The sequence below is a fragment of the Hyperolius riggenbachi genome, chromosome 1 (genome assembly GCF_040937935.1).
Source record: "Hyperolius riggenbachi isolate aHypRig1 chromosome 1, aHypRig1.pri, whole genome shotgun sequence".
NCBI lineage: Eukaryota > Metazoa > Chordata > Amphibia > Anura > Hyperoliidae > Hyperolius > Hyperolius riggenbachi.
The window spans coordinates 245,655,759-245,670,542 of NC_090646.1; the positions used below are offsets into that span (position 1 = coordinate 245,655,759).

General features: G+C 39.6%; 1 protein-coding gene across 7 annotated transcripts in view; it reads right to left on the reverse strand.

The window, feature by feature from the left end:
• BMPR1B (bone morphogenetic protein receptor type 1B) overlaps window positions 1–14,784 on the reverse strand; it is a 664,739-nt gene that overhangs the window by 129,496 nt on the left and 520,459 nt on the right. The gene's annotated exons all lie outside the window — the stretch shown is intronic.

The following is a 14,784-nucleotide window of genomic DNA, read 5'->3' on the forward strand; positions in this document are numbered from 1 at the left end:
AGGGACTGGGACTTAAACTCTTGGATGACATTAGGGGGTAAGGTTCTGTATAGATATGTTACTATCTTACAGGCTATGGAGGGAGGGTGGAAGGATGATTCATGGTGCTGGTGCATCACAAAGAGAGAGGAGTGAGGAGGAGAACAACAGACTCGGCTGCTGGCGCTTCAATGAGATAATTGAATAGTCTAGATCTTTTGCCAATGCATTGGGGAAGGTATTGAATGGGGATTCTCGTAAGAGGCCACCCCGTAGGACCACGTTGGTTGTGAACCATCTAGTGCAGGGGTCCCAAAACTTTTTCGGTCAAAGGCCGGCCCAACATACTTCACACTACTGGGGGGCCAGAACATACATAAAATGATGTTCAAAAAAATTACATTGAATCTAGGTATTGATTCCCTGCCAATCATGCCCAGAGGAGAACTCCCAGCGGCAACCATTCAATTATGTGGTGCCCGAAGAACATCTTTGTGCACCACAGTGAAGCATACCCAGGTGACAACCTGCCATTCAATTGGACAGCAGTGTCACCTGATGTACAATTGGATTGGAAGCCAACAAATGACTGCTCGCTGGCTTCTACAGTATGTGGCGGATGAGTGGTGCTAGCACTGCTATTCTATATGCGGAGCACCAACATTTAAAGGTGCAGTGGGCCACATCTATAAGTTATACAATTTGTATTGGGGGGGGGGCAAGTGAAAAAGCTTCGCAGGCCGCATTCGGCCCGTGGGCCATAGTTTGAGGTCCACTGATCTAGTGTGTGTACAAGGCTTAGGTAACCTGTTTCTACAGGTATTTGTCACTTAACCGGTTCAGCACCGCAGTCCGAAAATCTCATGCATCCGAGCAACGTTCACCTCCCATTCATTTGCCTATAACTTTATTGCTACTTATCACAATGAATTGATCTATATCTTGTTTTTTCCGCCACTAATTAGGCTTTCTTTGGGTAGTACATTTTGCTAAGAATTATTTTTTTCTAAATCTATTTTAACAGGAAGATTAAGAAAGAAATGAAAAAAATTCATTATTTCTCAGTTTTTGGCCATTATAGTTTGAAATTAATATACGCTAGCGTAATTAAAACTCATGTATTTTATTTGCCCATCTGTCCCGCTTATTACACCATTTAAACGATGTCCCTATCACAATTTATGGTGCCGATATATCATTTAGAAACAAAGGTGCATTTTTTCAATTTGTGTCCATCACTATTTATAAGCTTATAATTTTAAATAATATAATAACATATTCTCTTGACATGCATATTTAAAAAGTTCAGACCCTTGGGTAACTATTTATGTTGTTTTTGTTTTTTTTTAATTGTATTTTTTATTTTTATTTTTAATAAAAAAAGTGTATGTGGGTAATTTTTGGTGTGGGAGGGAAACTGTTAATTTTAAATAAAAAAATATATATTTTTTTAATTAAAAATGAATTGTGGTGCAGTTTACTTTTCGGCCACAAGATGGCCACAGTGAAAAAAGTCCTAGATGCGAACGATTTCGCATCTAGGAACTTAAAAGCAGGGGAAAAGTTTCCTGGGGGCAGAAATACCGCGCTCTCTGGAGAGAAAGCGTCGGTATTTCTGCGGGGAAGATAGATCGGTGAATGGGAATTATATTCCCATTCACTGATCGGGGGGCTAGCGGCGGGCAGCGGGAGCGTGCGCGGGGGGCGTGCCCGATCGCGCGCACGAGGCGGCGGCGGCAGCAGCAGTGCCTATCTGGACGAGGAAGCTCACTTTTATTTTCAAACAACCAACACAAGGTACACGAAGAAAACATACATAGTGTGAAACACCATGCTCCCACATGTAGGAGATTATAACAACATTATTATACACATACTACATACTTCCAGTAACCCAAATGGTAAAGTGTACCAACAACCAGCAGGAGTTATATTGACATATTAAACACGTGAGCATAGTATTGTTTTTAGTGCACTACTAATAAATTACACGTGTAGGTACCATCCTATATAATAGAAACCAATCATGGTTTAGGAGTAGCATGTGAGTATGCATTGGGGGCACAGTAGACAGGGAGGGGGTAAAGAAGGAAATTAAGGAGGAAGAAAGGGAGAAAGAAGGAAAAAGAACAAGAACGATCGATTCTGGGTCCGCCCCCCGGCCACACCTTAAGAAGCCATAAGTAGTTCTTACCAATACCTGTAATAATTCAAGAAGATATACACCTTGGAAAGAATATATTGCAATCTGCGCCTATGGGTGGGCAGCAGCTGTTATGGACTAGGTAACCCTCAAACACCTCAAGATAAATTAGTAATAAATGTCCACAGCGCTAAAAGAATTCTAACTTTATTAAAATAGTATTATGGGTATTTTTTCCAATTTTAGGCTCACTATGAAGCACCTTCCCCCATACATCACACCCATACAAGACACACAGCACTCACTCAGCCTCACTGCAGTGAGATATCCTGAAAAATGTGATCACAAAAGGGGGATCCCAGTAAAAAATCAGAAAAATACCGCCTCCAAAACTGTGGGTAGCCAAAATGGTCATAAGATGGGCAAGGACGTTGATATCAACGTAAATCACAGGTATAATGTGTCCATAAGATCTATTCCCAAGATTCAATTGTATTTGAAAATCCGCATGTGATGAATCACAAGTTGTCCTTATGGAAAAAATCTCCACATGATATGTGCATTAAAACATTGAAGCATTAGAGCACGGATTATCCACTGCCTGTTAGCAGTATACGTTACCCCTCCGATTGGATAGGTTCCGGATACACAGTGGGGCCTCTCTCTGGCTTCCAACTGTCGGGATGTATGTGATGCGTGTCGTTCCTGTATTCCTGCAGGTCTCCGTGGTACACCTCTATCCGTTCACTCTGGCCAGTGAATTAGCAAACGGAGAGGTCACGCGGGTGCTGGTGAGGTGAATCCGGAACCGGATGATAGATGAATGCGTTCCACAGCGGTGGAGTTGTCGCAGTGACGTCACTGTAGCGTGCAAGCAGGGATTGCTGACGTTTCAAGGGGTACGCCCCTCTTCTTCAGAGCTACCCCGCAGCCTCCTTACACCGCTTATGAACGCTCCAACTCCTCCCAAATCCGCCCCTTCACCATCGGAGAGTAGCAGCGCTGTTCATTTCTTCCTTCTCCTCCACAATATTCTCCTGACGCCTTCAAATTCCATATTCTTGTGCTCCATGGCAGTTTAAAGTTCATTCATATAATGTCTCTTAAGGATAAAACTTCTAATAAGTTAAAATTATAAAAAGTGGAAAATGGACACTATATATATAGCACAGAAGCACCCACCATACACGACCGCAGCATGCATAGACATACCGAGGGCAAGCAGTCTACACAAGCCTGCATGTCCACATCATATGTTTCAATTAGTCAAACTTTAGCTCAAAAAAGCATATAGCTCAAAGTCACAATTTAACCCTTTTGGGGTCATAGTGTCCATTTTAAAGATCCATGCAGATTCAGTGCGGGATAATTTTTTAATATAATCCCCTCCCCTCCATTCCTTCTCCACCTTCTCTATTCCACAAAAAGAGGAACCCCGTATTTGACATTCATGGGCTTCCTTATAGTGCAAGGATAAGGGATGTTTCTCATATCCTCTAGATATATTATACAGATGTTCCCCCAATCTTTTCTTCAGGGTTCGTTTTGGTGTGTCCTATGTATTGTTTATTACAAGGACAGCTGATCATGTATACTATTCCCTTGGTAGAGCACGAAAAGTTTCCTTTTATTGGAAATGACTCACCATTATAAAATGAGGTTACCTCCTGTCTAACTCTCACACCTCCAATTGCTTCACATATATTGCAATCTCCACATCTTTTGAATTTTCCACCCCTACATTTCCGAAGAAGGGGGGGATTTTGGATAGTGGGTGCTATAATCTGTCCCATATTGGTACTTTTTCTGTATATAATTTTAGGATAATTTTCCAAATGTGTATTAAGTAGTTCATCCTCCCTTAATATACCCCAATATTTATTAATAATTTTCTTCACCCTCCCAGCTTGTTCGCAATAATCCATCAGGAGAGTTGGGCATGGCTCTGTCCAGCCTGTTGTCCCTGTTTTTCCTAAAATAAGTGCATCCCTGTCTTTTACATTCGTTTCTTCAAATGCTATTTTTAAAAGTTCATCCTCATATCCTTTCTCTCTGAAGCGGTCACTTAGGGCCACAGCTTCTTGTGCAAAATCTTCAGGTCTGGAACAGTTTCGCTTGAGACGAAAAAACTGTCCTTTAGGCACATTTGTAAGCCATCTAGTTAAATGGCAACTGTCAATATTTATAAAACTGTTACAGTCAACAGGCTTAAAAAAAGTTCGAGTATGTAATGTATCTGACTCTATAAATACAGTCAGATCCAAAAAATTTACTGAATTCTCACTATATTCAGCAGTGAATTTAAGATTGTATTCATTAATACTTATTGCTTGTAGAAAAGTTTCCAATGATGAGGTGCCACCGCGCCAAATGAAAAACGCGTCGTCGATAAAGCGTCGCCAAAATACGAGGCCCGCGCCGGAGCACACGGCCCACTGGTCAAGGGTATGAGCCTCCCAGTGGGCCATGTACAGGTTCGCAAAGGCCGGCGCGAACCTCGTACCCATAGCCGTACCAGTACGCTGAAGATAATACACATCATTGAAGTAAAAGTAATTGTGTTTTAAAATGAATAACATACTGTTCAAAATAAATTTGATTTGTTCCTCCTTCAACTTCTTGTCCAGTGACAAAAAATATTCGGATGCTTGTACACCTCTTTCATGCGATATTACTGTATACAAGGAACTCACATCGAGAGTACATAGGATGTCCCCCTTCTTCCATTCTGCCAGTCCAAGTTGTCTCAAGAAATGACTTGTGTCTTTGAGATAAGTTGGAGTTGTTATTACCTGCTTTTGTAGAAAATTATCTACATATTTAGATAAATTGGCCGTTAAGGAACCAATACCCGATATTATCGGGCGGCCCGGTGGTTTTATCATGCGTTTATGTACTTTGGGGAGATGGTAGTAAACCGGTGTCCTTGGATGGTCTACCATTAAAAATTCGTACTCCTTCTTAGTAAGAATCCCCAAATCTTTACCTTCATCTAACAGTAGTTTTAGCTCTTTTTTAAATTGGTTAGTTGGATCTCCCCTCAATTTCTTATAGGTGTCCTCATCAGTCAATTGATTATTGGTCTCTTCCATATAGTCCCCAAATTCCTGTAATACCACCCCACCACCTTTGTCCGCAGGCCGTATAATTATAGATGTGTCATCTTTCAATGACTTCATAGCCTGTATTTTCTCTTTATACTTCTTTTTTTTTTTTTTTTTTTCATTTTTTTTTTCATTTAAAAAAAAAAAAATGAAAAAAAAATAAAAAAAAATGAAGTATAAAGAGAAAATACAGGACAATTTGACCACACTAGAAAGAAAGGCTATGAAGTCAATTGACTGATGAGGACACCTATAAGAAATTGAGGGGAGATCCAACTAACCAATTTAAAAAAGAGCTAAAACTACTGTTAGATGAAGGTAAAGATTTGGGGATTCTTACTAAGAAGGAGTACGAATTTTTAATGGTAGACCATCCAAGGACACCGGTTTACTACCATCTCCCCAAAGTACATAAACGCATGATAAAACCACCGGGCCGCCCGATAATATCGGGTATTGGTTCCTTAACGGCCAATTTATCTAAATATGTAGATAATTTTCTACAAAAGCAGGTAATAACAACTCCAACTTATCTCAAAGACACAAGTCATTTCTTGAGACAACTTGGACTGGCAGAATGGAAGAAGGGGGACATCCTATGTACTCTCGATGTGAGTTCTTTGTATACAGTAATATCGCATGAAAGAGGTGTACAAGCATCCGAATATTTTTTGTCACTGGACAAGAAGTTGAAGGAGGAACAAATCAAATTTATTTTGAACAGTATGTTATTCATTTTAAAACACAATTACTTTTACTTCAATGATGTGTATTATCTTCAGCGTACTGGTACGGCTATGGGTACGAGGTTCGCGCCGGCCTTTGCGAACCTGTACATGGCCCACTGGGAGGCTCATACCCTTGACCAGTGGGCCGTGTGCTCCGGCGCGGGCCTCGTATTTTGGCGACGCTTTATCGACGACGCGTTTTTCATTTGGCGCGGTGGCACCTCATCATTGGAAACTTTTCTACAAGCAATAAGTATTAATGAATACAATCTTAAATTCACTGCTGAATATAGTGAGAATTCAGTAAATTTTTTGGATCTGACTGTATTTATAGAGTCAGATACATTACATACCCCAACTTTTTTTAAGCCTGTTGACTGTAACAGTTTTATAAATATTGACAGTTGCCATTTAACTAGATGGCTTACAAATGTGCCTAAAGGACAGTTTTTTCGTCTCAAGCGAAACTGTTCCAGACCTGAAGATTTTGCACAAGAAGCTGTGGCCCTAAGTGACCGCTTCAGAGAGAAAGGATATGAGGATGAACTTTTAAAAATAGCACTCGAAGAAACAAATGTAAAAGACAGGGATGCACTTATTTTAGGAAAAACAGGGACAACAGGCTGGACAGAGCCATGCCCAACTCTCCTGATGGATTATTGCGAACAAGCTGGGAGGGTGAAGAAAATTATTAATAAATATTGGGGTAAATTAAGGGAGGATGAACTACTTAATACACATTTGGAAAATTATCCTAAAATTATATACAGAAAAGGTACCAATATGGGACAGATTATAGCACCCACTATCCAAAATCCCCCCCTTCTTCGGAAATGTAGGGGTGGAAAATTCAGAAGATGTGGAGATTGCAATATATGTGAAGCAATTGGAGGTGTGAGAGTTAGACAGGAGGTAACCTCATTTTATAATGGTGAGTCATTTCCAATAAAAGGAAACTTTTCGTGCTCTACCAAGGGAATAGTATACATGATCAGCTGTCCTTGTAATAAACAATACATAGGACGCACAAAACGAACCCTGAAGAAAAGATTGGGGGAACATCTGTATAATATATCTAGAGGATATGAGAAACATCCCTTATCCTTGCACTATAAGGAAGCCCATGAATGTCAAATACGGGGTTCCTCTTTTTGTGGAATAGAGAAGGTGGAGAAGGAATGGAGGGGAGGGGATTATATTAAAAAATTATCCCGCACTGAATCTGCATGGATCTTTAAAATGGACACTATGACCCCAAAAGGGTTAAATTGTGACTTTGAGCTATATGCTTTTTTGAGCTAAAGTTTGACTAATTGAAACATATGATGTGGACATGCAGGCTTGTGTAGACTGCTTGCCCTCGGTATGTCTATGCATGCTGCGGTCGTGTATGGTGGGTGCTTCTGTGCTATATATATAGTGTCCATTTTCCACTTTTTATAATTTTAACTTATTAGGAGTTTTATCCTTAAGAGACATTATATGAATGAACTTTAAACTGCCATGGAGCACAAGAATATGGAATTTGAAGGCGTCAGGAGAATATTGTGGAGGAGAAGGAAGAAATGAACAGCGCTGCTACTCTCCGATGGTGAAGGGGCGGATTTGGGAGGAGTTGGAGCGTTCATAAGCGGTGTAAGGAGGCTGCGGGGTAGCTCTGAAGAAGAGGGGCGTACCCCTTGAAACGTCAGCAATCCCTGCTTGCACGCTACAGTGACGTCACTGCGACAACTCCACCGCTGTGGAACGCATTCATCTATCATCCGGTTCCGGATTCACCTCACCAGCACCCGCGTGACCTCTCCGTTTGCTAATTCACTGGCCAGAGTGAACGGATAGAGGTGTACCACGGAGACCTGCAGGAATACAGGAACGACACGCATCACATACATCCCGACAGTTGGAAGCCAGAGAGAGGCCCCACTGTGTATCCGGAACCTATCCAATCGGAGGGGTAACGTATACTGCTAACAGGTAGTGGATAATCCGTGCTCTAATGCTTCAATGTTTTAATGCACATATCATGTGGAGATTTTTTCCATAAGGACAACTTGTGATTCATCACATGCGGATTTTCAAATACAATTGAGTCTTAGGAATAGATCTTATGGACACATTATACCTGTGATTTACGTTGATATCAACGTCCTTGCCCATCTTATGACCATTTTGGCTACCCACAGTTTTGGAGGCGGTATTTTTCCGATTTTTTACTGGGATCCCCCTTTTGTGATCACATTTTTCAGAATATCTCACTGCAGTGAGGCTGAGTGAGTGCTGTGTGTCTTGTATGGGTGTGATGTATGGGGGAAGGTGCTTCATAGTGAGCCTAAAATTGGAAAAAATACCCATAATACTATTTTAATAAAGTTAGAATTCTTTTAGCGCTGTGGACATTTATTACTAAGATATACACCTTATCAGTTCTCTTCGTTCGAGCCCGTTGTTTGTATATTATCACACCATGGTGTACAAATTTTGTAGAATCTTTGTGGGCAGTTACGGTTTTTATATGTTAATTGGTATAGTGGAAGAGTTCGATTAACGGTACGTTTCCACATATTTATAGAGAGAATAGCATCTCCTTTCCAGACTCTTAGAATCTCTTTACGTGCATAGAAGCAGAGAATATGAATTAAATATTGTACATACTTGTTGCATGAGGGTTCCTCAAATAACCCTGTAAAGCTAGTTTGGGTGTGCAATCAAAATGTGCTTCTGTAATTCCATTAATAGTAGCAAATATATCTGTCAAAAATATCTGTATTTTGACACAACTCCAGAACATATGATAAAAGGTGCCATTCTCGGCAGAGCACCTCTGGCAAAGCGCATCATTAATATCACAAATGTTGTGCATCCTAACAGGAGTTAAGTATGTCCTATGGAGAAATTTAACTTGGATTACTCTATCCCTGGCTGAAATTGGAAGTTTTCCAAAATCCTCCAGAATATCATCCCAATCTGTATTGTCTAGTCCTGGAATGTCCATGTTCCACTTTTCTTGGCAACGAAGAGTACAACACTGACAAGGGTTTATCCAGGTGTGCAGTGAGAAGGGTATTCTCAAGATCATGCACACCCAACGGAGCTCCGCCAGAGAACTGCGTCGAGAACGCATGCCTTAGCTGCAAGTAGCAAAAATGCATCTTATTTGTTAGAGAGTACAATTGTTTCATCTCGTTAAATGTTAATAGCGAACCGTCTTTTATAATATGTTGCAGATGCCTTATCCCCGCTTTGGCCCAAATTACAGGATCTGGAATCTGTGTAAAATGTGGAAGGTTAGGATTATCCCAGATAGGGGTATATGGAGAAATATTTTCGACTACGCCTAATGCTGGATCCACGCGCACTCGATTTCCCGTTCGATTCCCGTCGATTCGTTTATTTCCAACATGTCCGATTTGGATTTCAATGAATCGTTAGGTGGATTCGCATGCAAAGTATGCCGAATCGACCTAACGATTCATCGAAATCCAAATCGGACATGTTGGAAATAAACGAATCAACGGGAATCGAGCGGGAAATTGAGTGCGCCAACGCACCGTGTGGATCCAGCATAAGAACTTGACTGCAGCTTACTCAACCCTATCTTTAAGTACCACCAACAGTGCATGTTTTGTGGAAAGCCACAGGGGTAGTTAACCACTTTACCCCCACGCGTACAGATTTCTCCGCCCCTTTTTTCCCTCCTAAAAAAACAGGGACGGAGAAATCCGTACCTTCCGCGCTACCGCCGCTGTCCGCGCTCCCGCCGCTCGTGCGCACGCACCCGCCGCTCGTGCACGCCGCCGCCCGCTCGCCCGGAGATCAATGAACGGGAAAATCCATTCCCGTTCGTTGATCTAAGCCCCCGCAATGATCTGCTACTTCTTTCAGAAACAGCGAGATCATTGTGAGTCTCCCAGCCTCCTACTGCTTCCTGTAAGCGTCCTTCCGAACGCTTACAGGTCGCATGTAAACAAACACTCTGTGGCCATCTTGTGGCCAAATAGTAAACTACACCCTAAAAGCATTTTACATATACAAACATTACATTTACACAATAAATTAACTCATTACCTCCCACACTCCCCAATTTTTTTTTTTTTTTTTGTAATTAAAAAAAAAATACAATTAAAAAAAAACATAAATAGTTACCTTAGGGACTGAACTTTTTAAATATTTATGTCAAGAGGGTATAACACTGTTACTTTATAAACTGCGGGCTTGTAATTAGGGATGGATGCAAAACTGAAAAAAATGCACCTTTATTTCCAAATAAAATATTGTCGCCAAACATTGTGATAGGGACATAATTTAAATGGTTTTATAACCGGGACAAATGGGTTAATACATTTCATGGGTTTTAATTACAGTAGCATGCTTTATTTAAAAACTATAATGGCCGAAAACTGAAAAATAATAATTTTTTTCCACATTTTTTCCTATTTCCCCATTAAAACACATTTAGAATAAAATAATTCTTGGCATAATGTCCCACCTAAAGAAAGCCTAATTAGTGGCGAAAAAAACAAGATATAGTTCATTTCATTGGGATAAGTAATAATAAAGTTATAGACGAATGAATGGAAGGAGCGCTGAAAGGTGAAAATTGCTCTGGTGGTCAGGGGGTAAAACCCCTCAGTGGTGAAGTGGTTAATCAGCTCTGCCGAGAAAACTGATTACCACACCTGTGAATGTTTGTAGTTTTCTGCAACACATGTTCTGTTGGTGGTAACTGTGGACAAGGTTGGGAAGCCCTGGATTAGACAGTTACCTGGTGAGTAATCTAAACATTGCTAGTGGAAATATGGGTCTTTTCTAGTGATGATTGTAACCAGCTAATTACGATTACATGAAATTTCACATACATTTTCGCAATTACAGGGACGGATCTAGGGGGAGGGGCAAGCGGGTATCTTGCCCCAGGCGCAGTTTGTTGAATTCTTAAAAAGGCGGCAAAATGAATGGCAGTTTAGGCGGCAAAACCTGACCTTTAGGTGCCAAAACCTGACCTTGCCCCAGGCGCAACTTGGTCTTGATCCGTTCCTGCGCAATTATACCCATACGTAGTTATGATTTGTAAATTCAATTGATTTTGAGTAATAATTTTGAATTTTGCGTAATTACTATATATGTTAAAGAGACCAGTAGGTACGAAAAAATATATATTTTTTTAAAAGACGTAGTATTTGAGAAGATTGATTTTAAAAATGCAAAGGAAAAGGGTTTTTGAAACGCAGAAAATGTAAAAAAACAGTTTTCCCTTGCATTTTTCAAATCAATTTTCTCAAAAATTATTTTTTGATCACTATTATTTTTAACATATGCAGCAATTTTGGAGGCAATAGCATGTATGGGGGCTTAGCTACAAACCACTATATTTAGCACAAAATTACACAAAAATTATGCAAAATTAGGAATTATTACAATTACAGACTAAATGAATTATGTTTTTTTTCTGAAATTTCTCATTATGATTTAGCATAGTAATTGCAACTTTCAATGAGAAATCACATCTATGTGAAATTTGTGCTTATCTCTAGTCTTTTCAGCAGGAACAGAGCAGGATAGCCATGCCAAAGCAGAAAACTGTTTGGTGTGCAGAATTAAGACCTCTGCGCAGAAAACTATGCTTGCATTATCACAATAGGTTTAAGAAGCAATACCAACAACATCAATAATGCATTGAAGTTACATTGCTGCTTTGTAGTTAAATGGAGCTTAAATAGCCAGGTTTGAGTAATTATAGTATGCAGTAAAAGTACAGTTTAAACAGATAAATATGACAATTATAAAGAGGTGATCTGTAGGCAGACAACAATTGCAGATCAAGCCTTCTTTATAAATAGGGCCCATAAAAGAAAGCCCCAGACAAAATCAAAATCTACACAAGCCAGAGGAGAAAAAAAGTATTGACAGAAGATGTAAATTTAAATGTTGTACACTTTTACCAGAAAATAGGAAGGTGATTTCAGCTGGAGAGTTGCCAGTGCTGCAAGTGCAGTCACTTGCCAATCACATGACCACAATCAACTAAGTCCGCTGTAGAACTTGGAATGGCTTGGCAATGTTCGGCTCAGAAGAAATACCAGTGTCATGTGTAAATACAACACTTCACGTAAAGGACCTGGATCAGCATATGAAAATAGCACATAAGACAAGATAAATTATACGTTTAATTCAACAGCTGAAGGAAGTCTGATCATTCAAACTAGAAACTAATTTTCCACCCCTATCCTAGGAAACCTCTGAACTTTGTGTCAAAGTTACTTCTAGTGCTTATACTACTACACAATGTAAATATTAACCTTGCATGTGTTCACTTGTCTTGTAATAGCAATGAGTGAATCCAGAGCTGATAGCCGATGATTTAAATTAGGAGTTATGCATTTTACAGGAAAGAATTTCCATTAAATAATAACTTTAGTGCTTTACTGGCTCCTAGCCATCTTCTAGTGACAGTGATCAAAAACATGAGCACATGGCTTAAGCTTTAAAGCACATTTAGTATGGATTGTGTGATGTAGTAAACACAGATATTGATAGTAAATCTCTAGACTAAGACAAGCTACTGAAATGCTCTGCCCTGTTCTCAGAAGTACAGGTTCAATACTCTGTGGCTCACTGGTGAACTTCTACAAATCCCACTAAATGTGGCTGCTTTAAAAATTGAAAACTCCTCATTGTCTCCTAGGACATTTCTATCTGAAATAATAGTTTGCATGATGCATTAAAATCTGATCAACCATACGTGTTTATGTTATGCAATAATATGATCTGAATAGAATCAGCCACAGAAAGCTTGAGAGGAACAGTTACTATACAAAGGGATCTCCTGGAAGCTGAAAAAACACAAGGGAAGATAACCAGCCAAACAACCGTAGTGCAGAAAGTTAACAAGCCCAGGAGAAAATGGTAAAGATGTGCACTCACAAAATGTAGTTGCAGTGGTAAGGTTAAGGCTTGTACAGAAAACTGGAACTAGATGGTCACACTTCTGATAAAAGTGTGTGTGGGTAGAGGGTGGGCGCACCTTTATCGATGAGTCACAGATAGGCATTTGTAACTATCTCAATATCCGTTATGAAAGTTTTACTCTCTGGAGTACATCTTTGGCCTCAATTCACAGAGCTTTATCAAACACTTTATCAAACGTTTGATAATTTACCTCATGGGTAAAATCTAATTTTGAATTCACTAATGTGTTATATAGTTATTGAACGTTTTATCTGTAAAACATTCGATAAATCTATAACACCTTAGTGAATTCAAAATTAGGTTTTACCCATTAAGTAAATTATCAAACGTTTGATAAAGTGTTTGATAAAGTTCCGTGAATTGAGGCCTTTGTCATCATTTAATTACATTGTCTTTCCACAACTGTGTGAAATTATGAAGGTTTTCTGTTTTACTGCCTAACTTCATATTGTTTGGTATTTCTACTATTCACATAGCCATGCCTTTAGTTCTCTTTTTAACATGTATTTATAAGAAACTGCTTTCACGTGTGCCAGTTTTAGGAGTACATTTTATAAGTGATGACCAGGTAGTTGATAAGAAGCAGAAAATGTTGATACTAAAGATAAACAGCACTACATAAATATAAACAAGGTTACTTAGGCCTGAGACCAGCTAGATATAGAAAATTACTATAAAAAGCTTTTTATAGAGATTTTTGCACCAAACAACCAGTGCTTTCCAAAGTTATTTCAGGGAATGCAATTTTAGACCTTGTATTCCCTTAATTAAATTATTACAAAATTACTGCAGGCACTACGATTGTGATTTTGACAATTTGCGATCACTCCGGTGGTATCTTCACTATATGCTTACATTAGCGTAGCACTTTTGGAATCGCTGGTGATTCCTAGAAAGTGCAAATCACTCCTGTAAGCCCTTTAGTGAGGACCAGGCCTCAGAGTCATGATTCAAATTCTTGCTAAAACCCCTTTTTGACAAAATTTCTTCAAGAAGCATTAATGACTGTATGTGAGAAATAGCCAGTGAGGATAAAAATGAATAAACCATGTGTTTGTATATTGGAACAACGTGCAGAAAAAGACAGGTGTTTCACAGAAAAGCAGTCCATTAAAAAGTGTATTTAGATTACACAGCCGCTTGAAGAGTCAATCTGACAACAGACCTGGCCTTTGTTTGGAGGACATAACCCATATTCTCCTGCTGCTGACAGGAAGGGCCCTTATAAAGCTCAGATACAAATTCCTTTCACAGGTCCTTAGATGAGAGCATGAGGAAGGAAGCCAGACAGTGAGAGGCACTTTCACGTCTCCACTGACCTGCTCTGTTTTATTATTGCAAGATGACAGTTCAGTGTGTGCAGTGTAGTAATAATAATTACTCTTCCAGCATAATAGGAAAAATACAGACACCATTCTCTTCATATACAACACTGAATTGTAGGTTCCTTTTTCTTATATACACATGTTATTCTAAAGCATTTTTCCCCAAAGAAAGAGTGTTGCTGCTCCCTGATTGATACCGATTACCGACATGGATTCCACCATACAGTCTACTGTGTAGTAGGGGGTGCTTTAGAAATATGTGAGACCATCTGTAATAAAATTAAAGCAAAGCAGAACTGGACCCTGCAACTCAAAAATCACCAAAAACATACCATTACTTTTCCCAAGGTCTGACTGAAAACTATGAAATGGAGAGTGTAACGATTGTGGAATTATTTCCGTGCTCAGCGCACAAGATGCACACTGACACTGCGGAAATCCTCCACAAGCGTATAAATAACAGAACCCAGCTATGGTGCTACGCACCTGTAGAGGGAAACTCCCACCGGCAGATGGAGCTGTGGAGTGCAGAGGAATAA